A 15,326-nucleotide genomic window follows, 5' to 3' on the forward strand; every position below is an offset into this window, starting at 1 on the left:
GAGAGAGGGTCATGGGCTGACCAGCCAGCCACCTCCTGCTGACACAGATACAGCATGCAAGCTCCTATTGTGAGAGCTGTCATCTTGTTAACAAGGACAGTGTTCCCTCACTCCAGACCGACCAGTTTAGACCTTAGAACTTACAGTGCTCGTTTCCTCTTTATATTAAGAAATAGAAACTACAGAAAGGCTTTGACGCCATCCTAAAAAATTATAAACAAATTATGTCTTAAAATTACATATAGGCGCGTGTGGTTGTCTCACAGGTTCATAGGGAGTGGCATTACTTGAAAAGATTAGGAAGCGTGGCCTTGTTGGAGGAAGTGTGCCCCTAGGGTTGGGCTTGGGGCTTCGGAAGCTCAAGCAGGCCTAGTGATTCACTGTCTCTTGCTGCTGCCTGCTGATCCAGTGTAGAACTCGCAGCTACCGCTCCAGCACCACGTCTGCCCGTGTGCTATCATGCTTCCTGCTATGACAAGAACGGACTAAAGCTCTGAACCTGTAAGCTGGCCCCAGTTAAAGCTTTTCCTTTAGAAGATTTGCCATGGTCACGGCATTTCTTCACAGCACCAAAAACCCTTAGACAGTGTGTGTGTGTGTGTGTGTGTGTGTGTGTGTGTGTATCTGTGTGTGTAGTGTGTATCTTTCTCTCTTTGTGTGTGTGCATATGTGTGTATCTGTGTGTGTGAGTGTGTGTGTATATCTCTCTCTGTGTATATCTGTGTGTGTATATCTCTCTCTGTGTATATGTGTGTGTGTGTATCTCTCTTTGTGTGTGTATGTGTGTGTATATATGTCTGTATGTGTGTGGGTGTGTGTGTATATATATATCTGTGTGTGTATGGTGGTTGTAGTGGTTTGGGTTTGGTTTGATGTTTGTGTGTTGGTGTGTGTGGTAGTGTATCTGTGTGTGTATGTATATATATATATCTGTAAGTGTGTATATATATATCTGTGTGTGAGTTTGTGTGTGAGTGTGTGTGTGTGAGTGTGTGTGTATATATATCTGTGTGTATGTATATATATATATATATCTGTATGTGTGTGTATATATATCTGTGTGTGAGTGTGTGTGTGTGTGAGTGTGTGTGTGTGTGTACAGTGGGTGCATGTAGGTATGTGGATATGAATGTAGGTGCCCTGGAGATCAGAGGCTTCAGGTCTCCCGAGGCCTGATGGTTACAGATGGTTGTGAGCTGCTCTGAGGGTGCTGGGTATCTCTGGAGTAACAACAGGTGCTTGTACGTGCTGAGCTGTCCCCAGAACTTTAAGGTTTGACTTCTTCCTAAATGACAGCTATAGCACGTCCTTCTTTGGTGCCAGACACTCCAGATATGATTAATCGTTCTATATGTAATCATTCATTCCATCCTTTAAAAAACGTATTCTTTATTTTATTTTTACTTTTGAGGCAGTTTCTCTGTGTAGCTTGGCTATTCTGGAACTCGCTGCACAGTTGACCTCAGAGACCAGCCTGCCTCTGACTCCTGAGGCCTGCGCCAACACCACCTGCTCCTCAGGATTTATGAGAGCTCCTAACAGCACACCCTGGAATTTCCAGCTCAGCCACTCTCTGTGCTGCAACTCACAGGCGAGCGGTGTGTGGTGACTGGTTAGGTTCCTTTGGAAGCGGGAGCCTCCTGCAAGGTAGAAGGTGGGAGGAAGGTAACCAAAAGGTACATATAGGACTAACTGAAAAAGATAGAAGGTGCTGAAATTTAAGAATAAGCACTGGGGATTGGGCTCTGGTTGTTTTGTTGTTGTTGTTGTTGTTGTTGTTTTCGAGACAGAGTCTCACTATGCAGCTGCCCTAAAATGTAGACCAGGATCACAGAGGTCCACCAGAGTGCTGGAATTAAAGTTGTGCGTGATAGCAGAGGAGCTCTTCCAGGCCTGGAAAGTGAAGTTCGCTAGAGTTCAGAACGTTCCAATGTGTTGGCAACAGGAGGAGACAAGGCCCGCCCACATATGCGTCCATCACGTCATCTCCTCCGAGCACTCTCGGCTCTGTCCTCCTCAGCAGCACCCTTTCTTTCTGCCTAAGGTGCCTTAGATCTTTCCAAGTCCCTTGATGTGTCCCCTCCCCACTCTACCACCCCCAGCTTCCAAAGCCTGAGAAACAGAAGTTTGACTTGCCATTGTGAGCCAGTGCTGGTCAGCTCGCGGCTGGCGCTTCTCTTCTTGGGTCTTGTGTCCACGCCCTTCATCCAACAGGTTGGGACCACCATGAAGTTTGAAACCACAAGGAATAAAGCAGGGTCATCAGGGATGAAGAGGCACAGACTGACACATCTTCGGAGACACTCCCTCAGCCTCGCACCGCCTGGTAATGTGCATATGAACTAGGCGTGTCCTGTCCGAAAGCAAGCGTGACCTCTGTTTCCCTGCCAATCCACGTCCTTGTCTTCTGAGAAAGACCTCTTGCATCCCCTTCTCCTTCCACAGTTCTAACTATCAGGAGTGGAAACAGAATCTCCAGCCACTAAGTTGGATATTTCTGGAAGAAAAAAAAGGACCTGGGCCGGTGTTAGCATTTTGTCTAAGCGCCGCCCCACAGTTACCTGGCAACAGCCAGGTGTGCCTGACTTTTAAAGCGGCTGCTTGCCCTCTCTTGCTCTTGCTCTTCCCTTCTTGCTCCCACTCTATCTCCATTCCCTTCCCCCTCTCTCTGCACGTGCTCATGGCCGGCCTCTACTTCTCTTTTATTCCCCCTAAACCCCGCCTCTATTACCCTCTCAGCTCCCCTCCCATGCCCTGAATAAACTCCGTTGTCGTCTTTGTGTGGCTGGCCCCTCAGGGGGAAGGGGTGCCTCAGCATGACCCCGCCTAGGCATCCCCTTTCCCCATACCTCACCACACTTCCACCAAAACATATTTCTTTCTCTTTCTCTTTTTATAAACACATCAACCGGGGCTATAGATCAACAGTAGAGCTCTCGGCAACCAGGTGCAAGGCCCTGCATTCAGCATCCTTAGCAGCAAGGCGTTCAAGTCTCCCAATTCCAATGTGCCTTCGTCAACACATTCACATGTATCATCAGTCCACCACCGAACAACAATCGCAAAACAAAACAGCAGCGAAGACAAAAACCCCCAACTAGGTTGCACAGCTGAACTGGTTTTCTATAAGCTCAGAGTCCCGCACGGTGAGATTTGGATCAGGCTTCTCAATCCCTCCTCTCTCCTTCCTCCCAGATGGTGCTCTTCAGTAACTCCAGACCAATTTTACAGAGCAGTCCCGGAAGGCGTTCCACAGGCTCTGCTTCTTCCTTGCCAGATGATCTGCAGCTGTGTGCAGACATTGAGGAGAGTGATCCTCCACCGCCCCGGGGGCACGGCCATGTGGCCTGGTCAACCACAGTAAATCTATTCTGTTTGCCAATGATGTCCTTAACTCCACAAAGAGCATGCGAGGTTGCCTTGGCCCGTGGATCAGCAGAATGAGAGGTGTGTGTGTGTGTGTGTGTGTGTGTGTGTGTGTGTGTGTGTGTGTGTGTGTGTGACAGAGACAGAGAGAGACAGAGATAGAAAGATAGAGACACAGAGAGAGACTTCTGGGAAAGTCTTTTCCTGGATGAAAACTGATCTGTGAGGAGAAACTCCCCTGTTTTCCGTGTGGGATCAGGACACCGTTCAACCTCTGAAGGGAACAAGCTTGTCCTTTGAGAGTTACAGGAAAGCATATTTTGTATCAAGTTAAAACAGATGACTTTTACCCATAAGCATTTCAAAAAAAGACAAGGGCCCTCTGTCAAGGATTCCGGGGCCTGACTGGGAACTGAACACAAAAAGGAGGAGAAAGTCATGTTCTGCTATGAGCTGATGGAATTGTGGGATGGCTCTTCTCAAGATTTGGCCTCCTGTTCAGATAAACTGGCCTAGAACAAGTAAATGAAGCTAACTTCGCTTCCTTTTTCCTTACTAACCATTAAGATAACTGGAGGCAGGGTTCACAAGAGTGGTTTTAGTGTAGCTGTCCTGCCCTCTGCTGGATTGAGGAGAACATTACTTAAGTGGATTTCTGGAAAGGACAACTATCCGGAAAGGGGACATGAGTGGGAAACAGGATTTCCAGGCTGTCTCATCTGTCTTAAATCAATAATGTTGAGGAGGCTCTAAATTAGGTGTCCAGGTTAGCCTCAAGGTGGAGTCATCTTGCCTCAACTTTTCAAGTGCTGGATTAATAAGTCAGTCATTTCCTTCCTGCTTGTTTAAGTGCCCTCCACCCTGCCCCCAGCTCTCTCTGTCTCTGTCTGTCTGTCTCTGTCTCTGTCTCTGGTTCTGTCTGGCCTGATTGGTGAGGATGCATAGACTTTAGGTATAGCTGATGGTAAGAAGATAACAAGCTCTGACTTGTAACAGTTTGGTTCTGCAGAGACTTTCCCAAATAGCAAACCCTGCAGGCAGAATACAGTTCCTGCCCCGCACTGCCCCCACCACCCCGCCCTGCCCTGCCCACTCTTCCTCCTTTACTTCACTTTTGTTTATAGTGCTTTTCATTTCACCTCTGAATTTAGATTCAGTAAGAGTTGGAGTTTCCCATAAATTTTTGGATAACTTACACAACTTTTAGTTCCATAATTTTTCTTCTTGAAAAAATAATTTGAAGACATAGAGGAGTGCTGGGAATTGAACTCAGGGTCTCATACATGCTAAACACTAACTCTGTAATTGAAGTATAACCCCAATATTTTCTTTATTATATATTTTTTCTTTTTTTTAAGTAATAGGAAACAGTTATTAAGAAAGAAAAGGGCACTCCCAAATGTGGAAGTGGTCTAGTGAGCTGGGGAGAGAAACAAGCACTCAAAAGCCTCTTGAATAAGAAAATAAAACATTCCCAGGTAATGCTGTCACACGCCTTTAACCCCAGCACTCAGGAGGTAGAGGCTGGCAGAAGTCTGTGAGTTCTTGGTCAGTCTGGTCTACAGAGTTCCAGGACAGTCAGGGCTACACAGAGGAACCCTGCCTAGAAAAGAATTAAAGTTAAAATTAATAATAATAATAAAGACTTATTTTTATCATTTTTAGTTGTGAGTAGGTACATGTTGGGAGTGTGTGCATACTAGAATGAAGGTGTCAGCAGAGTTCAGAAGACCTCAGATCTCCTGAAGCTGACATTACCAGCTTAGTCGGTAGAGCTTGAGACACTTGATCTCAGGGCCGTGGGTTCCAGTCCCACATTGGGCACCAATTGTAGGCCTGTGTCTGCTCTGCCACGGGGAATGGCCACTTGGGGGGGTGGAATGCGGGGAATTGGACTGCATGTACCCCACACTGCCACCTCCGAGACACTGCTCTGGGTGGGAAAGTGCAGTCTGAGATGTGGGAAAGCTGGAGCTAGTTCGGGGGTCCCCAGGACTGCAACGAGGCTGGGCAATGGAGTTCTCAGACTCTTGGACACTCAAGCACCATTGGAAATCACAGGAAGAACAGAAAATGGAGTCGAGGGCCCAAGGGCTGGGGACAGCATCTAGCCTGGAGCCAGGGGAAAGAGCAGCTCTGGCTTGCTCCAACGGAGTGATTGTCCTTAGCTTGGTGGTGGTTGTGGTTGGGAGCACAGAGAGGCCTTCTATGGGAGCTTAGGCTATGGCTCTGTAGGCGAAGGCCTTCTTCATGGCTCCTCATGGCAGATCTTTTTTTTTTTCTTTTTTTTTTTTTTTTTTCGGAGCTGGGGACCGAACCCAGGGCCTTGCGCTTGCTAGGCAAGTGCTCTACCGCTGAGCTAAATCCCCAACCCGGCAGATCTTGATGAGAAGATCGGTCCATGGTTCTAAACAGTTTATTGTCATGGCAGAAAATGGATGAATACAACCGTACCCCACTTCTCAGGTGGGCCTGAGATTAAATACCTTTTGCAGGGAGGCAAGCCTGGGAAGGGAAGCTTATTGGATAAGCCCTCTGGGCCTCTGGGTACCTCATTAGCATGGAGAACTCGAGCCCTACGTGACCATAGGACACATTCCTTTTATGTGAGAAGCATGGCACGTGTTCCAAGTCAGGAGTCTGGCAGGGAGCTGGGAGTCACCGAAGCCTCAGGTGTGTGCCCACTAAGTCTCCAGGTCTTGACCTGCTCTACCTTACCAAACTTCTTGGCATGGTTTTACACCCCACAGTTGCAGAGGTTTGTGAGCTGTCCAACAGGGCTGGGTGTTAAAGGCCAGCTTCCACACCACAGTGTTAATCAGAGGAAGGCAGCAAGTGTGGACTGGATTGGAGTCGGTGCTAATAGCAGCCAATGGGGGCCAGCACTAGGAGGGTTGATGGGGTTGGTTCACATAGCAACTGACTGGGGCTGCTGCCAACAAAGAAACTGGTGGTGGGGGGGAACACACACACACACACACACACACACACACACACACACACACACACACACACACAAAGTGGATGAAGCAAAGCAGGTTTCAACAACATAATTTTCATGTAAGAAGAAAATCGGGGGGGGGCTGAGAGATGGCTCAGCAGTTAAGAGCACTGACTGCTTTTCCAGAGGTTCTGAGTTCAACTCGCAGCAACCACATGGTGGCTCACAACCATCTGTAAAGAGATCTGATGCCCTCTTCTGGTGCATCTGAAGATAGCTACAGTGTACATATAATAAATGAATAAATCTTAAAAAAAAAAAAAAAGAAGAAGAAGAAAATTACCTCATAGCTACAAGTTACACACTTAAAAAAAATAAAATAAAAAAACAGGGCTGGAGAGATGGCTCAGTGGTTAAGTGTAGGGAGCCATATTGGATTTGGGCCTGGCCGCTTTGTGACTGTACGGCCACAGTTAAGATGACTGCCATAAAGTCTTGAGATTATTGGACAAAAGCCTCTCCCATGAATTTACCGCACAGGAAGATAACAATCACCGAATGCTTTCAGCCGGAACAAGACCCACAAGACCCTTCCGGGTCTCTTGCAGGGTTTGACCCCTGCTGAGCCCTGCTGATGCATGTGGAAGCCTTTTGTTCCTAACAAAGGAGCAGTCCGGCCTGGTACCACACACCTGGGTGGTGGTCAATTCCTTCCTGCCTTTCGTCTTCTCGGTCTTTGTCTTTAAGATTTAGGCTGGTCTTCCTGGATATTTCCCTATTCAGGTCATTTAGTCAGTCTTTTGTTACTGAAGTCTCGAGCCAGGGTTTCCCACTGTGCTTCCCAGATATTTTCTACCTGGTGTACTTGGGGTATATAGTTTGGTGAATAAAGTTACAAGAGGCTCTTCCTCTTCTGGCTTGACACGAATAACCTGTGTGTGTGTGTGTGTGTGTGTGTGTGTGTGTGTGTGTGTGTGTGTGTGTGTGTTTCTTTAATCCCACAGGCTTTCACCCGATTCTCGGTACCGTGTCGGTGCAGGCGCCGACAGTTAAGAGCACTGACTGCTCTTCCAGAGGTCCTGAATTCAATTCCCAGCGACCACATGGTGGCTCACAACCATCTGTAATGAGATCTGATGCCCTCTTCTGGTGTGTCTGAAGACAGCAACAGTGCAATCACTCACATTAAATAAATAAATAAGTTTTTTAAAAAATGAAAAAATAAAGAAAAAAATCACTGCAAAAACATATTCTTCAAAAACAGATTATAAGCACCTCACAAACGGAAATTATGACAGGATTATTGACTATGTATCTCCTTTTGAAACCTGTACCCCACTAAACAAATCTCATCTTTCTTTCCACGAGCTCACTGTAACCCCAAAGCAATAACTCTCTTGTCAGAGATTAACAAAGCTTTGTAGGATGAAGGCAGGTACAAGATAGAACGAGGCCTGTCATTGGACGAGATGGAAGGATGGGCGGGAGAAAAGTTTGAGGAAAGAGGAGACTGGAACGAGAGGGAGACTGGAGAGAGGAAGCTGCGGGAGAACATGGAGGTTGTTGTCAAGATTCCACTCTGTGTATTTACAGGTTGTTATGAATGTCCTTAAGGGATGGATGTGCACAGGGCTTTGTATGTTTAGGTGGGAAATAATGTCTTATCAATTGGATCCGAGGTTATTGTGTTGTGTGTTCTTTCTTGTGGCGAATTGAGTTTAGGAGAGTGTGTGACGGCAGAGACACTGGGCTGCCATGGAGTTGGGATGTGTGTTTCTGGCATGGTGAAGCCTGCCTTGGGAACTGGGTGGGTAGAGAGATTGCAGCCAGGCTCAGAGAGAAGCTTTTGGCAGTGTGATATGGGATGGAGCAGAGCGGGTGAGAGGCTTTGCTGACTGAGATGAAGATGTCTACCAGATATCTTAGAGCACTATGGTGCCGGATCTAGTGCGGGGTAAAAGACACCATCAATTATAATTTTACAGCAACAGAGCTTAAGCAAGCCAAGTCTATAGCAGTAAGTTTTCCCTGCACTTCGCTGGTGACAGTCTGTTTTACCAAGGAACAGCCCATCTGTCTGGCATCTTACTTTTGAAGTTTTGATCAGCTAAACTGGCTGATCATCTGTTCTCTGTTGTCATATTCAGAAGTATTTACTCATTATTCGTAAGCTTCCATTAAATAATGTACATTGAGAGCCTAGACCACAAGATCAAGGAACTTGGATCCAACCTAGAGGGAATGTTTTCTCTGATCATTAACTTGTCCCAAGCCTATTTTCTTGCTACTACAATTGCGTGGCTGTAAGGCCTGAGTGCTCACTGCACTACTGCCCTTAACACATGTAGCTCTTGCCACTCTATGAGGAAGGAGCACATTCTAGTCTTGAGCCTAACTTTAAACTTTCAACTATCCTAACTTCTTGGAACTACTTAAATAATACCAGGAATTCCATGGAATCATTAATTAATCTAAACAGCGTTACTCAAGAATGCCCATCTTCACGTTAATCTTCTGGAAACTTGCCCGACGTATCACCCAGGTCACAGGCACTGAGGGTCTCCTGGAGTCCGTTCACACCAAGCCAGATGAATAAGGAGTACGGCAATGACAGGCATGGGAAGGCACGTGAGGGGCAAGAAGCAGTCCTGGGGTGAAGTCTCCAAGGTTGTCTTTCCAGGGTATATCCATCGCAGCCAAGCAAGATGGTGGGCCGTCTCCATGAAGCTCACTTTCCCACTGCAGCTCTCCTGCATGACATCCACCCACTGGGAAACAAACTCAGGACCTTTGCAAGGGTAGCACCTGCTCCTAACCACTGAAGCACGTAACTTCCTCCTGTCTAATTTCAAAAGAATGATGTGCCCTGTGCATGTCAGTCAAAGATTCTACCACTCTGTTATGATGCCAGCCCAAGGTAGTAGTGTATTGTTTTGAAACATCTTACATATCCCAGACCTCTGTTTTCTTTTTAGTTTTTAGGCTTATTTCTTATGGTTTATGTGTATGTGTGTTTGCCTGCGTGCATGTGTGCCATGTGCAGGCCTGGCACCTGTGGAAGTGTGAAGAGGCCATTGGATCCCTGAAAATGGAGTTACATATATAGATAGTTTTGAGATATTTTGCAGGTGCTGGGAATGGAACCCAGGTTAGCCACTGAGTCTTCTCTCCATTTTCCAGGCAATGAACTCTTAATCCTATTCCCTTTTCCTCCCAAGTACAGGAATACAAATATGTGTCACCATACCTGATCTAAGTTTTATTTTCTTTCTTAAGACAGGCTTTTCCTGGGTATCCCTGATGATACTAGAACTCACTCTGTAGACCATGCTGACCTTGCACCTAGAGCTCCGCCTGCCTCTGCCTCCCAAGTGCTAGGATTAAAAAGGTGTGCCACCACTGCCTGACCTAAGATTGTATTTTTCCATGATCATGGTAAAACATTTTAATGATGCCAAAAAAAAAAAGATGAGAATAACAAATATTAGTTAAGATCCCATCATCCTTGGGAGATGGCTGGAGAGATGGCTCAGTGGTTAAAAGCACTGACTGCTCTTCCAGAGAACTGGGGTTCCCAGCACCCACATGACAGTTTACAACTGTCTGTAACTCCAAGATTCAGCATTCTCACACAGACATACATGCAGGCAAAACACTGATGCACATAAAATAAAATAAAAGCTGGAGAGATGGCTCAGCAGTTAAAAGCAGTGACTGTTCTTCCAGAGGTCCTGAGTTCAATTCCCAGCAACCACACGGTGCCTCACAACCATCTGTCATGGAATGCAATGCCCTCTTCTGGTGTGTCTGAAGATAGCGACAGTGTGGTCATATATGTAAAATCAATTAATTAATTAAAAATAAATTAAATTAAAAAAATCCCATCATCCTGGGGGCTGGAGAGATGGCTCAGTGGTTAAGAGGTTTCCAGAGGACCCAGGTTTGATTCTCAGCACTCACATGGTGGCTCACCACCATCTGCAACTACAGTTGTTTGTGTGAGTCTGAAGCCTGCCTCTGGCTTCCACATGGGGTGCACAAAAAACATGCAGGCAAAACAGCCAGCCACATAAAAATAAAAGTTTTTAACTTTTAAAAGTCCCATCATTGACATGACATTATTGGGTGACTATCATTCCAAATAGCTCCTATGGAGACAAACAAATAGAAATTAGATGGATAGGTAGCTGTGGCCAATAAAAAAACACACACACACAAGCAACCCTCCTGTGATAGCTAATCTTTTTTTTTTTTTTTTTATAAAACTGGGTGTTTTACTTATTTATTTATTTTTAAAGATTTATTCATTTATTATTTATAAGTATACTGTAGCTGTCTTCAGATACACCAGAAGAGGGCACTGGATCTCATTACAGATGGTTCTGAGCCACCATGTGGTTGCTGGGATTTGAACTCAGGACCTCTGGAAGAGCAGTCAGTGCTCTTAACCACTGAGCCATCTCTCCAGCCCTGGGTGTTTTATTTATTTACATTTCAAATGTTATCCCCTTTCCCACTTTCTCCTCTGCAAAGCCCCTATCCCATTCCCCCTGACCCTGCCTCTATGAGGGTGCCCCCCAGCCCCCACACACTCACACTCCCGCCTAGCATTCCCCTATACTGGGGCATCAAGCCTTCACAGGATCAAGGGCCTCCCCTCCCAGCGATAGCTAATCCTGATTGTTAACTCGAGGGGATCTGGATGTCTTAACAGACACATTGGGCTGTGAGGACATTTCCAGAGGCTTTGCTGAGGGGCAGTGAGACCCTCCCTGAGTGTGCAGTACTTACATTGGAAGGTCTGCATACAGAGGCCTGAAGGAAAGTATCGTTGCCCACTTTGACTTCCTGTGAGTGAGGCTGATGCTGCTACCACCACCCTCCTCTGCCCTGGTAGCTCTGGAAAGGCAGTTCCGGCCATTGGTGAACACATCTCTCTTCCATTCTCACTGGTGCCAGAGTGCTTATTCCAGAGAGATATCTGCAGTGTTTCTGGAGACCCCTCAGGGAGATACCCTTCACCATGACCCCCAGTGAGGTTCAGGGTCCCCTTCTAGTAGTCAAGGGGTCTCATAAATCTATCTGCGTCTATCTCTTCTCATGGCAGCTTCTTCCTCTCTTCCTTTCCTCTCCTGAGATGCCTAACTTGATCTTTGGGTCCCGCCTTTCTCCCTCCCTTACCCAATCACAGTCAGCAGTTTGTTGACTTTGGGAGCAAGGTGTGTACAAGAGCTGGTGCACTCGAGAATCCGCTCGTCTTGGGTGGGGTCCAGAATTGAATACAAAGCCGTATCACACCAACCCCAACAACACAGTCCGCGATGCTCTCCTATTACCCCCAGAGCATTTACACTCCTGATGCTCCCAGAGCTGCCCTCATATAAACCAGAAGAAGGAACAGGGGCAACCAATGAAGGGGGCTACTGAGAATCGGGAGGCCTGGATGATTACCCCATAGGCAAACAACGAGTCCAGAGACGCCACCTGGAAGAGAACTTCCCTGCAAGAGTTGCCGTGAAGATATTTGGTGATCTCCAGGTTGCCAGTGCTGACTCAACAGGCTAGCTAAGGCTGTCGGCGGTGTGTCCAGAACAATCTCAAGCAGCCACCAAGGCTCCAGGCTGACACAAAAACAGGAGTCGTAGGCATTTGCGCAAATGGACTTTGCTGACACAAAGCCCACCATAGGTACTGACCCTTGCTGGTTATGGCGCCCACCTTTCAGGTTGGGCAGGAAGCTTTTCTCATTTGCACAGAGAAGACCCAATGAGTTTCCCCTCTTGACCTGCTAAATTACCCCACAGTTTGGGGTCCCATTGAGTTGGAGGGTCAGATACCAGACCCGTCCTTGTCAGCATGGTGATCCAACACGTGTCCCAGGCGGTAGGATTAACTTGGAACTTGCACACAAGGTACCACCCCCAATCTTGAGGCTGAGCTGTGGGAATGAATAGGACTTTAAAAACTGGCCCAGCAGTGCCAAGAAGCAGACCTCTCTGTTTCTTGTGCCACTTGTGCTGTTTAGAGTGTGTTGCATGCTCTGTACTCTCCTTTTGAGATCATGCCTCTAGCAGTTCTTGAACAACGTGGCTGACCAGGCATAAAAAAATTGCCTCATCCTCACCATTTCCTCAGTTCTTGAAGTTGCAGGTCTCAAACTATTGATACACTATGCCTACTGTAAGGACCTGAGCTGAGAATAGACGGTGTGATCCAGTTCAGGCCAGCCTCTGAAACTGACCACTTCAAAATGGCTTCAAAATAGGGATGATACCTTAGCTCCTACTCTGCCTCTGGATGTCTTCCCCAACACCATTGTCTTAGTTACCGTTCTCTCACCGTGACCAAGACAACTTATAGAAGGAAGTGTTTAAGCGGGGGCTTGCTTCTGTTTTCAGAGGGTTAGTCCATGACCGTCACTGTGGGGAGTATGCTGGCAGCAGCAGGCAGGCAGGCAGGCAGGCATGGCATTGGAGCAGTAGCTGAGAGCTTGATGTCCAGATTCACAGGCTGAGAGAAAGCCTGGGTGGGCCTGCTGTGGCCTTTTGAAACCTCAAAGCCCAACCCCAGGGGCATACCTCCTCCATCAAGGCTACACCTCCTAGACAGTCTATCAACTGGGAACCAAACAGGAGCCTGTGGGGGGCATTCTCATTCAAACCACCACACCCGTGAATCCACATTTGGACTAGTCCCCACTTTGTCTCTCTGACTCTGTCACATAAATTAGTGTGGAGTGTCACCTTGTCCCAGGGCAACTCCGAATCCTAGATACCCATCAGTATAACTAGCTGCCCTCCAGAGGGACTTTTGCCTTATCTTCTTCAGGCGCTGCTATTTGGGAAAAGGTCAGTCTTGGGTCATGCCTCAGATCTCATCATGTTGAAATAGCACTGCACACGCTAGCAAAGCAGATCGTGATTCCTTTCGGAGGGCTCCTAGCTGGTGAGAGCTTTTGGAAGAGAGGCCAGAGGACAAAGGATGGTTATGGAGGAAAATGTGAGGAATAATATGGAAATTGACCATAGAGGGGATGACTCATTCTTTAGGTTATTACCCTGCACATGCTGTGTTCAAGGCAAGTTACATATACTGGAGTTATATGCTGGAATGGCTAACCAAAGCCTGGTTAACAACACAAAGGTACATGTTTAACCGAGCCACCTGTTCAGGCCATAGAAAGAGCCAATATGTGGGAAATAAAAAGGGCTGTATCAGACCACATCAAAATAACAGCAGTGGTGCATGCCTGAATCCCAGTGCTTGGGAATCCCAGCACTTGGGAATCAGACAGAACTCTGTGAGTTTGAGGTCAGCCTGGTCTACAGAATGAGTTCCAGGACAGCCAGGGCTATACACTGAAACCCTCTGTCAAAGGAAGGAAGGAGGGAAAGAAGGAGGGAAGGAAAGGAGGAAGGAAGGAAAACAAAACAGACAGACAGACAGGAAAGAAGGAAGGAGGGAAGGAAGGAAGGAAGGAAGGAAGGAAGAAAGAAAGAAAGAAAGAAAGAAAGAAAGAAAGAAAGAAAGAGAAAGGAAGAAAGAAGGGGGCTGGAGAGATGGCTTAGTGGTTAAGAGCACTGTCTGCTCTTCCAGAGGTCCTGAGTTCAAATCCCAGCAACCACATGGTGGCTCACAACCATCTGTAATGAGATCTGATGCCCTCTTCTGGTGTATCTGAAGACAGCAACAGTGTACTTATATATAATAAAGTAAGAAGGAGAAGGAGAAGGAGAAGGAGAAGGAGAAGGAAAAGGAGAAGGAATAGCCATGACAGGGTCCATGACCTCGAGTGCTACTGCAATAGGTAAGATAGGCAGCTCTCTACTATACTGGTCAGTCCAAAAATAGCACAAGAGAATGCCAAAGACTTATTTAAAAGGATCAAGGCTAGAGGGACAAAGGAGAGCCAATGGAGTACAATTTGGACAACATGGGAACCCTGGCTGACTCTGTTAACGGGGCCTCTTATAATGATACTGTTAGAAGACTTATATTCTGGCTTTGCATCTTGAACACCCTGTCCAGGTTCATCAAAACTAGAGCGAGAGCAATACACCTACTCATGATATTCCAGGAGTACCACCCTGATTCTTCAAGACAGATTCTTTTTTTTTTTTTTTAAAGATTTATTTATTTATTTTGTATATGAGTACACTGTAGCTGTCTTCAGACACACCAGAAGAGGGCATCGGATTCCATTACGGGTGGTTGTGAGTCACCATGTGGTTGCTGGGATTTGAACTCAGGACCTCTGGAAGAGCAGTCGGTGCTCTTAACCACTGAGCCACCTCTCCAGCCCTTCAAGACAGATTCTTAAGAAGAGGGACATGAAGTAGAATAAGGTAGAAAGGCTAACAACAGGTTGTTGTCCTTAGCAACCTGATCACAGAAGCTTACACCAGTCGACTGCGACCCTTTTAAGACCACCTTGTGGTTTTAGAGTATAAAATAAAAGTGCAGCCGGCTCTGCATCCTTGAGGACCTATCCTGCGTTTGGTAAAGTTTCCAGAGACTCCTACAAGGCTACCACAGAGATTTTCTCTTCTAAAAGATCCTCCTAAGGTTAAAGTAATTGAAAAATTAAGAGAATATGATTATTTGTTTGGAATTACTTCTTTTCTGTAGTAAGTAGTAAGGATTGACCCCAGGACCTTGCACACGCTATGCAAGTTCTACCACCTGCTTACATCCCTGTTCCTCTTTCCATCTTTTATTTTTAGACAGGTATTCACTAAGTTGCCCTAGGATTCCTTGTAGCCTGAGAAGGCTTTGAGTTTGCGATCTTTCAACCTCACTTCCTGAGTACCTGGACTTGGAGGCCTGCACCATCCAGCCTGCCTGTGGGAACTACTTCTCCTAGGGATTATTTCTGCAGTGTGTTCTCAGTAGCATTTGGCTCAAGGACCTTCAAGTATTTTGTAATATTCCCTTCAATATTCTTCCTCATGGTGGAGAGAATCTACTCATTCCAGGATAGCCATGGAGACAGAGAATCCCAATCTCAGAAAACAAAACA

This window comes from Rattus rattus, chromosome 1 (genome assembly GCF_011064425.1).
Source record: "Rattus rattus isolate New Zealand chromosome 1, Rrattus_CSIRO_v1, whole genome shotgun sequence".
Taxonomy (NCBI): domain Eukaryota; kingdom Metazoa; phylum Chordata; class Mammalia; order Rodentia; family Muridae; genus Rattus; species Rattus rattus.